The sequence below is a fragment of the Mustela erminea genome, chromosome 8 (genome assembly GCF_009829155.1).
Source record: "Mustela erminea isolate mMusErm1 chromosome 8, mMusErm1.Pri, whole genome shotgun sequence".
NCBI classification, from domain to species: domain Eukaryota; kingdom Metazoa; phylum Chordata; class Mammalia; order Carnivora; family Mustelidae; genus Mustela; species Mustela erminea.
In genome coordinates, this window is record NC_045621.1 from 48,900,366 (window position 1) to 48,911,596 (window position 11,231).

The following is an 11,231-nucleotide window of genomic DNA, read 5'->3' on the forward strand; positions in this document are numbered from 1 at the left end:
CCAGGAAGAATTAAAAAATAAAAAGTCTAGGGGCACCTGAGTGGCTCAGTCAGTTGACTGTCTAACTTGAGCTCCCACCATGATCTCAGGGTCCTGGGATCGAGTCCTACCTCAGGCTCTCTGCTCAACGGGAGTCTGCTTCTCCCCCTCACTCTCCTTCTGGCTTTCTCTCTCTCTCTCTCTCTCTCTCATTCAAATAAATAAATAAATAATCTTAAAACTAAAATAAATCCAGATTCAAAGGATCAAGGATCAGCATGGCATCAGATCTCTCCATTGCGACACTGGAAGCCCAAAAATCAGGGGCAGTAACATCAAACATTGGGTGGAAATACGGCTTCATCTTAGACATCTCTACCTGAGTAAAGAAATAATCATGTGTGAAGACAAAACAAAATCATGATCTACATCTAAGTTCCCAAAAATGTTTACTTCACTTGCCCCCTTTTTTATCAACTACTAAATAATGTTTTCAACCAAATTATGGGTTGGGGGAGAAAGACTTGGGGTCCAGGGAACAGGGGGATCCCTTATAGAAGCCAAGCAAAGGGAACCTTTCCTAGGGTGGCGAAGAGGAGTCGCAGGGTGGCAGCTATGCATTGGGCCTTGTAAGTCCAGATCCAAACAGAAGGGAGGGCCCCCAGAAGGGTATGCTTCCAACTCTCCCCCTCCCAGAACAAAAGGACCTAAACTGATTACCTAATATTTTCATAGGAACTGAGTATATTGGAGAGGAGATTTATACTTCTGGCAGACAACTGAGAATGAGTTAGTGACCATTTAAGCTTAAGTACAGAGTAACCTAAGGAAAGATAAAAGAAGGAAAGAAGGAGGGAGACAAAACCAATTATCAACTCTGGGAAAACCTAAACTTGTAAAAGACAGGAAATGTAACTATACCTTGGCACACAGCACATCTCTGAGTAATATTTATATAGTTACACCAATTTATATAATTATACCAATAGTGTAATTGGTGAATATTGAGGCAATCAAAAATGATAAAGCCACACTAAGAAAAGATGAAGAGGGAGTGTGTACCCTGAGGCTGCAGGATGTGGCTTCTTATTAAGAAGACTAAGTTTTTACCTTCCAAGTTAAAATGTCAGTAAATAGGGGGCGCCTGGGTGGCTCAGTGGGTTAAGCCTCTGCCTTCAGCTCAGGTCATGATCCCCGTGTCCTGGGATCGAGCCCCGCATCGGGCTCTCTGCTCAGCAGGGAGACTGCTTCCCCTCTCTCTCTTTGCCTGCCTCTCTGCCTACTTGTGATATCTCTCTGTCAAATAAATAAATAAAATCTTTTAAAATGTCAATAAATAAGACTGAACGCTGAAAAAAGAGTCAAGAAATGATGTTTCAAGCAAGTCATTAGAAATATGGCAGTAAACAGCAGAAGAAACAGCTTAAAGTTGAAAGAGGCTGCCTCCAGAGACTAAGAATCAAAGAGGAAAGGAGTGGAGCCGGAGATTGCTGTTTTTTATTAGGAGCTTTGTAAAAGATTGCACTTTTTCAATAATGTACATGTAGAACTTTGATAAAATAATATTAAATTTTAAGAGGGACAGTGACATAAAGCTTTGTGAGCCACAAAATAAAACTAGAGTGAGTCATTGGTATGACACCAAACTCTCAAAATCCTTAGATTCTAAACCTAAAACCTTGCTGTTCTATTCATTCTCCCTTTTCTCATTCCTCTCAGGAGATTGATTAATTCACAGGAAAAAAAAAAAAAACCCTCTGTGAACTACTAATTACTAGCAATTAATGTCCCCTTTCCTTAAGTCCAGTTGCAAATCACTGTTGTCTAAGAACTAGGGACTGCCGAGCTCATTCTAAGGAGGTGTGCAGCTCATAATGTACCTTGTAAAAGCCAAGGTGAAAATCTACACTTCTTGTTCTGGTTCCCCTGTGCGACTAAACAAAAGGCATAAATAAATAGCAATGAATCTCTCTGCAGAACTGAATGTATACCAGGTGCAAGGACAGATCGCACTTCATGTTAGTGAATGCACCAAGGATTTCACTGCTAAACGACATCACTCTGCTGAGAAGAATTAACTGCCACCAGAGGACCTTTATTAGCAGAAGTAACTATGAGTGAACAAAAATGCAACATAAAGTAACACGGCACTTCCCAAAAAGCACTAGAAAATCAATGCCTCTTTGGATTTCTCCAAAGAACAGCCCTCCTCCCCACTTTCACATCGAGCAGCAGTAAGGTTTCCTGCTTTATCACGCCAGTCTTCCAGATAGACCCTAACAAAGAAGTCTCGCCTTTGTTGCTTTCTTCTGCCTAAAAACATTTTAAGTTAATATTGGTATCAAGTTAGCATGGCATTGCAGCCATGGTCCTCATCTACGATTTGGGGGAAATTCAAGTATAACACTGGAATTCTTCTGGGCATTATAAATACTGATTCTTGCCTTTTGACCATAAATGGTGAAATTTACAATGGGAATTTTTTGTCCCACTGGTCCAGTGAGCCCACCAAATACTGAATGCTGCAACTGCAGTTTCTGAGTTCAGCCACATCCAACTCACCTCCTCCCAACTGCCAAGAAGACAGTATTTGTCCCATTTTGAAAAACATCTCCCACAGAGGAAATAAAAGTTTCTATAGAACAAGCAGTTAGGCATCATGTGTTATGGAAAGAAACTAACGTAATCTGGGTTTTAAGAAATTCTGGCTGTGGAATGTCTCTGAAAATGATTACGCAGTCACAGGATCCAGTTAGCCATTTCTGGAAACTTGATTTCCATTGTGCTGGCTACTTTGGCATGCTTTCTAATTCTCAGATGGTTTCCATTCATTCAACTCAAAAACATAAGTGCTAATTGCCTTGCTCTGGACTCTCTTAGTAGGTGTAAACTTTCCATCTGAGGCATGAGAGACTAGTCCCATGATTCTTGTTAATGTTAATAAATAAAGCTCTATAGTAAAATGTTGGCCAGGGTAAAATAACTCTCCAACATATGGACTCAAGATGATCATTCACACACAAGCAACAGAGAACTGAATCCAAGAACCATAATGTTCAGTTTTCCTCCTATCTCAGACTGGTTTTCCACCTCATATACCTGCAAATAGGTGAAAAGAATTTATTCCTTGATATCTGATAAAACCGTGTGGTACTTTTCCTATATAAAGAAATATTCTCAAAGTGAGGATTTTTCACCCATCACTACCTGTTCCAAAAGAGACATTTACTAGGCATGATACATGGGGGCAGACGCAGCCTATACATGAAAACAAGGAATTATCAATGCCAAGCAGAGTTTCCTAAATGAAAATGACAAATGGATGACATAGATGAAATAATGCCATAGGAATTGGGGCGGGGAGGGGAGGGGCATACTGGGCAGGAGAAATAGATCAGGAGGAAGTAACAATGAACTGAGCTTTTAAGAAACTTTGAGAATGAACTAAATGGAGAGGCAGCATAGTATTTACTTTTAAGAGTATGAACTCTGGAACAAACTGCCTGGCTTTAGATCCCAGCTGTGCCCCTTAGTTAGCTGTGTGGACTTAAACAGTTTGCTTAATATTGCTGAGCTTTAATTTCTCTACTTGTATAGGTGGGATTAAATAGTATCTGCCATTTTAAGAGGTATTGAGATAAAATTTAGTTAAAACATGTAAAGGACTTTGACAATACCTGATATAAAGCAAGTCCATAAATACAGTTGCTACTACTACTATTATTATTATTACATTTATTATTATTACTATTATTGTATTTATTATTATTATTATCATATGGGAGAAGAGTGGAAAAGATATGCCTGGTAAGGAAAACATGCCAGCAACTTTTAAAAATTAATAAATTATTTAGTCATATTTAATCACATGGTTATGCTGATATGGAAAGCTCATGCTAGCACCAGCATCAGCAACTTTTTCCATTTGTCCCGATACAAATGAATAGAAATTTTAAAAGGTAAGTATTTAAGTAGTGAGACTTCACTTCATTTATAAATTGCCCATAGCTACACTGGAAACTTTTATTATTTGCCGAAAACGTAAAGAGTGGAAGCATATGTCGTTAATTTAAAGAGATTTCACATATTTGTTTCATGACTTCAGCTCATTCAGACGTGAAGACCCAGGTGCATTGGATGCAGGCATGAGGGCACACCAAAAAACAAGAAAATGAGGTGCTAAACAGTCCACATGATTTAGAACTCACTCCTCCAGTCACTATGAATGCAAATGTCTCATTTACATAAAGTCCACTCATATTGATGCTAATCAGGAGCAAAGAAGCTATCACCTCCTAGCCGGCATCAGATATAAGAAATCAGAATTCAAATTATTCCCATTAGAAATGGTAATAGGATCTTTCAAATTGTTATGTTGATCAGCTTTGATATTTGGATATTAATTCAAGAAATATCTACTGAGTAAAGAGCATTTCTTGAATGCTTACCATGACCCAGGCATTGTCCTAAATGTTTTTATGCATTTTTCATACAATTTTTTACAACACTCCTAACTAAAAGGTTCCATTATTATACCCTCTTTTACTGATACAGAATGAGGGATTTGCCTAGTATCCCAAAGTGTGCCTATCTGATTTTAAAGCCCATGCCAAAAAAAAAAAAAAAAGGCAGCAGCAGCAGCCCATGGTACCCACTCAATTTTAATTAATTTGTTGAACTCCAATGGCACCTATCTCATGTGCTCATTCCCACTCCCATTCCTAGAAACAAAGCATCTAAAGAATGGTTCCTTTTCTTCTAAAGCAGACAGGAAAATATGGAAGAAATAAGAATGGTAGTAATGATAATAACATTGAATTGTCCACCTGAGTACAAAGGAGAAAACCCAATACTCACATTGTCATTACATGCCATTCTGTCTTAACCAGGCAAGGGTAGCAATAATCTAACCCTAATCGAGGAACTGCATGGTCACACACACCAGGTAGAAGACGTGCTGCCTAGATGGTTGTTTTTAGCAACTACTGAGGACAATTTAAAAGGTTTAATGCATGGAAACTAGATTAGTACATTTATAGCCAGATGGATCTGATAATTTCTCATGGTACCAGAGTCCTTAAAGTGTTTTATTTCAGGCAATCTGTAGGAGTAAGACATAGGAGCCAAGTGAATCAGCATAGAAACTTGCTGTTGATTCCTTGATTCTGAGAGCAATATTTGTTTTCATTTTGAGAAGACTGTTTGGGATCTTGCACCAGCTTCTATGCCATTCTGTTGGCAGATGCTTCTCCCCATGGCTTCCCCCACACAACAATGGGTCTCAGCTCCACCAAAGGCTCCCACGCCCTACCTCCCCGGGTTTTCATACCCACAGTGCTATGCAGGTTCCCACAGAGAGATCCTTTTAATACTACATCTCTTAATTCCAAGCACCACCCACACTACAAGATTCAGGGGAAACTCACTTTACAAACAAGTTGGGGGTAATTAAAATCAAGTCCAACATAAGGCAACAACTTAAAGCCTTTAAATATAGTTATTTACAGAGTTCGTGGGAAAAGTTAAAAAAAAAAAAAAGAACAAAGTTAAGCTCTTTTCAAATGAATCCCACGGATGCACATCCACATAACTGTCTTCTATACACACCCTTGTAGAAGAAACCCACAAGAGTTGCTTTTACTGTAGGATCAGGCCATAAGACACTCGCAGCAATGGAGTCCCAGACCTACATTTTGCCACGCTGGATGGCGTGAAGAAGTTTCAGTACTCTAGGTTAGTCTCCACCCACCATAGGCCCCGGTGGGTAGCCCTCTCACTCTTCCTGGTTCTTCAGCAGAGAAGCATTGTATCAACACACACAGAGAAATTTTCAGCAAATGTTACCAGAGAATTTTCAGAAGAGCACAAACTCAATCCATCTTAAGGAAAATAAATATTCCCTTAAATACAATAAATGTTGATCTTCTTCTCAGATGTGTGGTTTCCCATGGACTCATTCCATGCCCAGAGGCCAAGTTCAGGAAAAGCAGAGTCCTTCCATACCACTAAGGCAGTTGCAGCTAATTTACCCATTCAAAGAGATCCCTTCTCTTTCCCTTAAGCTTGATCAAATTCTTGGACATGGCATCTATCACACTCATCACAGTAAACAGAAGGACCAAATGAGGACTCACCATTGCCTGGTTTAGAGCAAATGTTTCGTAGTCACAGAAAATGTTCTATCATTTCCATTGGGTTGGGGGAGGGAAAGTTATTTAATACAAATAGAAATTAAATAAAATTTCCTTGTATACTTTCATTCTAAAATTGCAGCATTTAAAGAGAAAGCCCACACATTGGTTCTGTGAGTTTTGTAAAATATTTCATGCTGGTTGATTCTGTTGTTCCAAGTACCATCTACTTAGTGCAATAATTGTGTGTGTGTGTGTGTGTTCATTAGACAGGGTTGTCATATTTATGTGCGATCCATGGTAGGTATTTCATAAGTTGCTCTACATTCGAGTAGCCTAAGTCCAAGAATGCCACAAATGTGTTTTTCTTTATAGTCCAGTGTCTCTCGTTCGTTCTCTCTCTTCTCCTTTTCTGACTTCCTTTATCCCCCCCCCATCGCTTCCCTCTTTCAGCTACTGTATTTTCGCCCCACAATATTTGAGAACTAAGTGTTGGAAACAAATCTAAAACATCTAAATCACAAGAAAGTAAGATTGTGTACTTGTGCCTTTCCCAGGTCCTTAAAAGTCAATAAATATAAAGCAATTTACAAAGCATAGAGCTTGCTATTGCTTTTAGAGCACTAACATTTTCAGAAACTCATGGAGAGGAAGAATGATGAAAGCCTGGCAGGGAAATTAAAAAGTAGTTTCATTATTTAGTAGTTCTTAACAGAATTAAAATGGGAATAATTTGGAAGCAGAGATTTGACACCACCATCGCAGTCGCAAACTGACAGGACAGAAATTATTTAACTAAACCCAAGAATCAGGAAACCAAGGGCTATGGACCAAAAATCCAAGACCCTGCCTATTTGTGTTGATAAGGTATTGTTGGTAAATGCATTGCCGCACCCAGGCATTTATGTACGGCTCTTTGCACCGCAATGGCCAGGCTGAATTACTGTGACAGAGACTCTGTGGTCCATAAGGCCTGAAATACCTACTGTCTGGCTTTTTACACAAAAACGAATGTAATATTCAGAAAACTTGTGTCTCAGACATTAATTAAATGAACCAGGAACAAGATCTTTAAAAGTATACTCATCATCAAATTTGTATCCTACGTTGTCCTCCATATTTGGAAGTCGCCATTGCAGCAGTGATCGTTATAGCACGTTGCATCTGTGTCCTATAGAGCTTTTCAGTAAAGAGCAGTGATGCCCACAGTCTTTTTCACAAGTGGAACATGTAGAAATTGGCGCTTGGCTAAGCCAAACCTACCAGCAAACTCTTCTGCAAAATTCTTGGAAACTTCTCTTACCACTCTTTCTGATTGCTATGAGCTAAGATGTTCTAATGATCTGAAGGCATTAATGCTGTGGTTGAGAACAGAGCGAAATTTCATTGGTTCAAATTCTGATCCTTCAATTAATAGCTGTGCTTTGGTTTCCTTGCCTATAAAAATGGGATAATAACAGTATCTACCTTGCAGGTAAAGACATCTAGAATACCGTTGGGCAGTATGTGCTTACTTAGCACTCCATAAATACTAACCATAATTTTATTATTTGAAGGTATGCTTCACTCTGTCGTGAAACATGTGCTGTGAACTCCAGAATAACAGTACTTCACTTTACCTTATAATTCTGAAATTGATTGTGTATTCCACATCATAGCTTCCTGTTAAACATGCATATGTCCTAGAATTAACACTCTAGTCAATCAGTAGGTACATGTACAGCATCTACCTCAAGCAGTGCAAGACATTAAAAACCGCAGGGATACAAAAGTAAGCATGAGAGCTCTATCCCTCCATGGGGGTGGCAGACAGTGCAGATGCGGCCAAGTTTAAGGTTCAAGACAAGACCCTCAATCATAAAGGAGGAGATGCTTAAACAGCTAGAAGACCTGAAGGTGGAGCTGTCCCAGCTACGTAATCGCCAAAGTGACAGGTGGCACGGCTTCCAAATTCTCCAAGATCCCAGATGTTTGCAAACCCATAGCTTGCGTTCTCACCATCATCAGCCAGACTCAGAAAAAGAACCTCGGGATACTCTACAAGAGTAAGAAGGACAAGTCCTGGGATCTACAGCCCAAGAAGACATGTACCCTGTGCTGCTGGCTGACAAGCCAGAGAACCTGAAGACCAAGAAGCAGCAGTGGAGGAGCAAGCTATATTCACCGCAGAAGTACGCAAGGCCTGAGCACCAGCATCAATAAAACCCACACACACTGAAGGGGAAAAAAAGTAAGCAGAAAATAGAATCCAGTCCCTCATAGAACTGTGAGCATCGGAACCTGGAGGAATGGTTCTATCTGCCCATAGCACAAGCAAAACAAAAACAAAACAACACCAACAACAACATCCAGTGATTATCCTCTGACATTGTTCCAGGCTAAAGGGAATGGGGAAGTCAGAATCTTTAATATGGAATGAGGCATGGAAATCCCACTGTAATTGGTCTGTGCCACTCAACTTAGTATTCGTAAAAATTCAAAGGGAAGAGAGAGCTCAATGAAGCCTGCAGGAGTCATATAAGGAAGGCTTCGTGCATGAGGAGAAATAGGAGTTTTTGTATATAAACAGGGATGGAGATGTCTTGTAAAGCAAAGGATCAAAAAGACAGTCTGCTCATGACAGGGGCAGTGAACTAGTGGTTATGGGATGCAGCTATTCACAGGGGCCACATGTGAACTTGGAGTTGGCCTCCACTCTAATGGCACAAATAATAGAAGAAAGTGAAAAAAGGATACAGAGGGACTGTGTGGGCTTATTATGGAAATTGCCAGCCTCTCGAGTTTTCAAAAAGAGGCATTGGTTTCATGGTATTTGCTGCATTTAAAACTTGTTCAGTTCATGGTTAGTTGTCAAGTGCAATCCCGAATGTGGGGGCAGGAAAGGATGGGGTGCACAAGTCACCTTAACTTTGAGTGGGACAATGAGATGGAATATTAGAATCTCAACAATTTGTCAGATGGTTCAGAAGAGGATCACAAAGAGTCAGTGAAGAAAGGAAGAAGCCAGGGCACCTGAGTGGCTCAGTGGGTTAAGCTTCTGCCTTTGGCTCAGGTCATGATCTCAGGGTCCTGGGATCGAGCCGCGCATTGGGCTCCCTGTCGAACAGGGAGTCTGCTTGTCTCTCTCTCTTTCTCTACCTGCCTCTCTGCCTCCTTCTGATCTCCCTCTCTCTCTCTCTCTGTCAAATAAATAAATAAATAAATAAGAAAGGAAGAAGCCATGATTGAGGTGTAAAATAGGAAGAATGTAACATGGAAATAGGAAAGACTTCCAGAGTGATAAATGAGAAGTTTAGTAACAGACTAGTCACAGCAAGTGAAGCGGGGGAGGGGAATTAAAGATCACCCAAGGGCTGCCCCTGAGGACTTTAGGAATAAGGATGTCCTGGCCACCATCAAAGAATGACAAGGAGGACAGGCTCTGTATATTACTTCCAGTTCTCTGCAAAAATACCATAGTATGACAGAGAACCATGACTTTACTAGCACTGCAGAGAAATATCTACTGGATTCCATTTGTGTGAGCTTTAAAAGAATGGCCATGGCTCCAGTATTTCTTATAGCATCCATAATTCATTATCTCGAAAATATTTCCTATAAAATTAAAACTACAATCTGTATGTGGGAAGCTGACTCAGAGCCAAGCTGTCCCTTTGGCAGCAGTCTGGGGAGAACCACCTACTGCTGCAGTCAGCTTCTCTTAAAATATGCATTCGGTTAAAAAAATTTTTTTATAAAAAAGAAAAACTTGGTGCCCTGAAAACACTTCCCAGCTACACCACCTTCCGAAATTTCTTGTGTGAACAAGCCACTATTCAGTAGTCTTGAATACTCTTAAGTCTGTACTCTAGAACAGAATGGAAAGACTCAGACACCCAATAGGAGGATTATGATATAAAGGAAAGGAGGGAGCATGTGTCTGAAATTCACCAATTTATGACAGGTCTGATTCTTTCCATTAAGTAATCATTTTTAAGAAAATACTATCTTTCGGATTCCTCTACTTCCTCTGCTCCTCCCCAAGGGAGCATCTGGCTATATGGAGGGGCTAAAAGATGTGGAAGTGGCAGAAAGAGAGCTCAGATCTACACATTCAGGTTCTTCTGCTGACCGCAGGACCCCATAACAGTGCGGCCAAGAGAGATGAAGAGAGAGATGTTGAGCCCTTCTTCAACCGAGAACATTATACATTCCTGCCTTGCATTCTCCAACACTTCAAGGTGAATGACACCCAACAAAGGACAGAGTAATGGCAGCCTCTACATTACACCCAAAGCAGTCTCCAGCAGAGGGCACCACAGTGCACAGGGAAGTGATCTGGGCCAGGAAAATAGAGGATCAAATAAGCGCTGACATTCATTCATGAGGTCATTTGACTCAAAATTCCTGAGTAGTTGGGGAAAATATTAGGCAGGGTTTTCAAAGGGCTTGAAGATCTACAATGTCCCACAAGGGTAAAACCCTGTATAAGTTATTGAGACTGCATTACTCTGACTGTAGGCAAGGTCTCATTCTGTTGCCATGGTCCACAACTTTAAGAGAAGAGCTTGCGCCCAACCTCTGCTTCAACAGCACCTCTGATCCAGACCCATCTCCTGCCTTCTTAACGGTGCTCCTTAGACCAGCTATCTTCTACCCAAGTTCCTATGGTCTAGGACTCAGGACATGTTTTGAGGGAGAAGGGCTTAGTTGCCTTACACTCTATATGTTTTTAAAAATTCATTTTAAATTTCAAAGGTTTACCCATTATAATAATTATGATTAGTATTTGTAGAGTTCTTATGTTGTGCTCAATACACATATGTAAAACCAGAGCAACATTTGGAAGTAGACAGTATTCCCCTTACCTTTCCATGGTTTGGGCCTGAGGCACAGAGAGGTTAATCATCTTGATCTAGGTCACAGCCAGTAAAGTGGCAGAATGAGAACACAAACCCAAGCATTCTAATTCCAGAGCTGTTTTCTTAATCAGACATAGATATATACACATACATACATGATAAATACAGACAGACAGACTGATGGTGGATGGATAGATAAATAGACACACACACTGATGTGATACCTAGAAAATTAAAAGGAAGCAAAAATGTAAGATTTTTAGAACTATATATGGAAGGC

General features: G+C 40.2%; 1 pseudogene; it reads left to right on the forward strand.

Annotated features, from left to right (window-relative positions):
• The first annotated feature begins 7,928 nt into the window (after window positions 1-7,928).
• LOC116597058 lies at window positions 7,929-8,312 on the forward strand (annotated as a pseudogene).
• The last annotated feature ends 2,919 nt before the right edge of the window (window positions 8,313-11,231 follow it).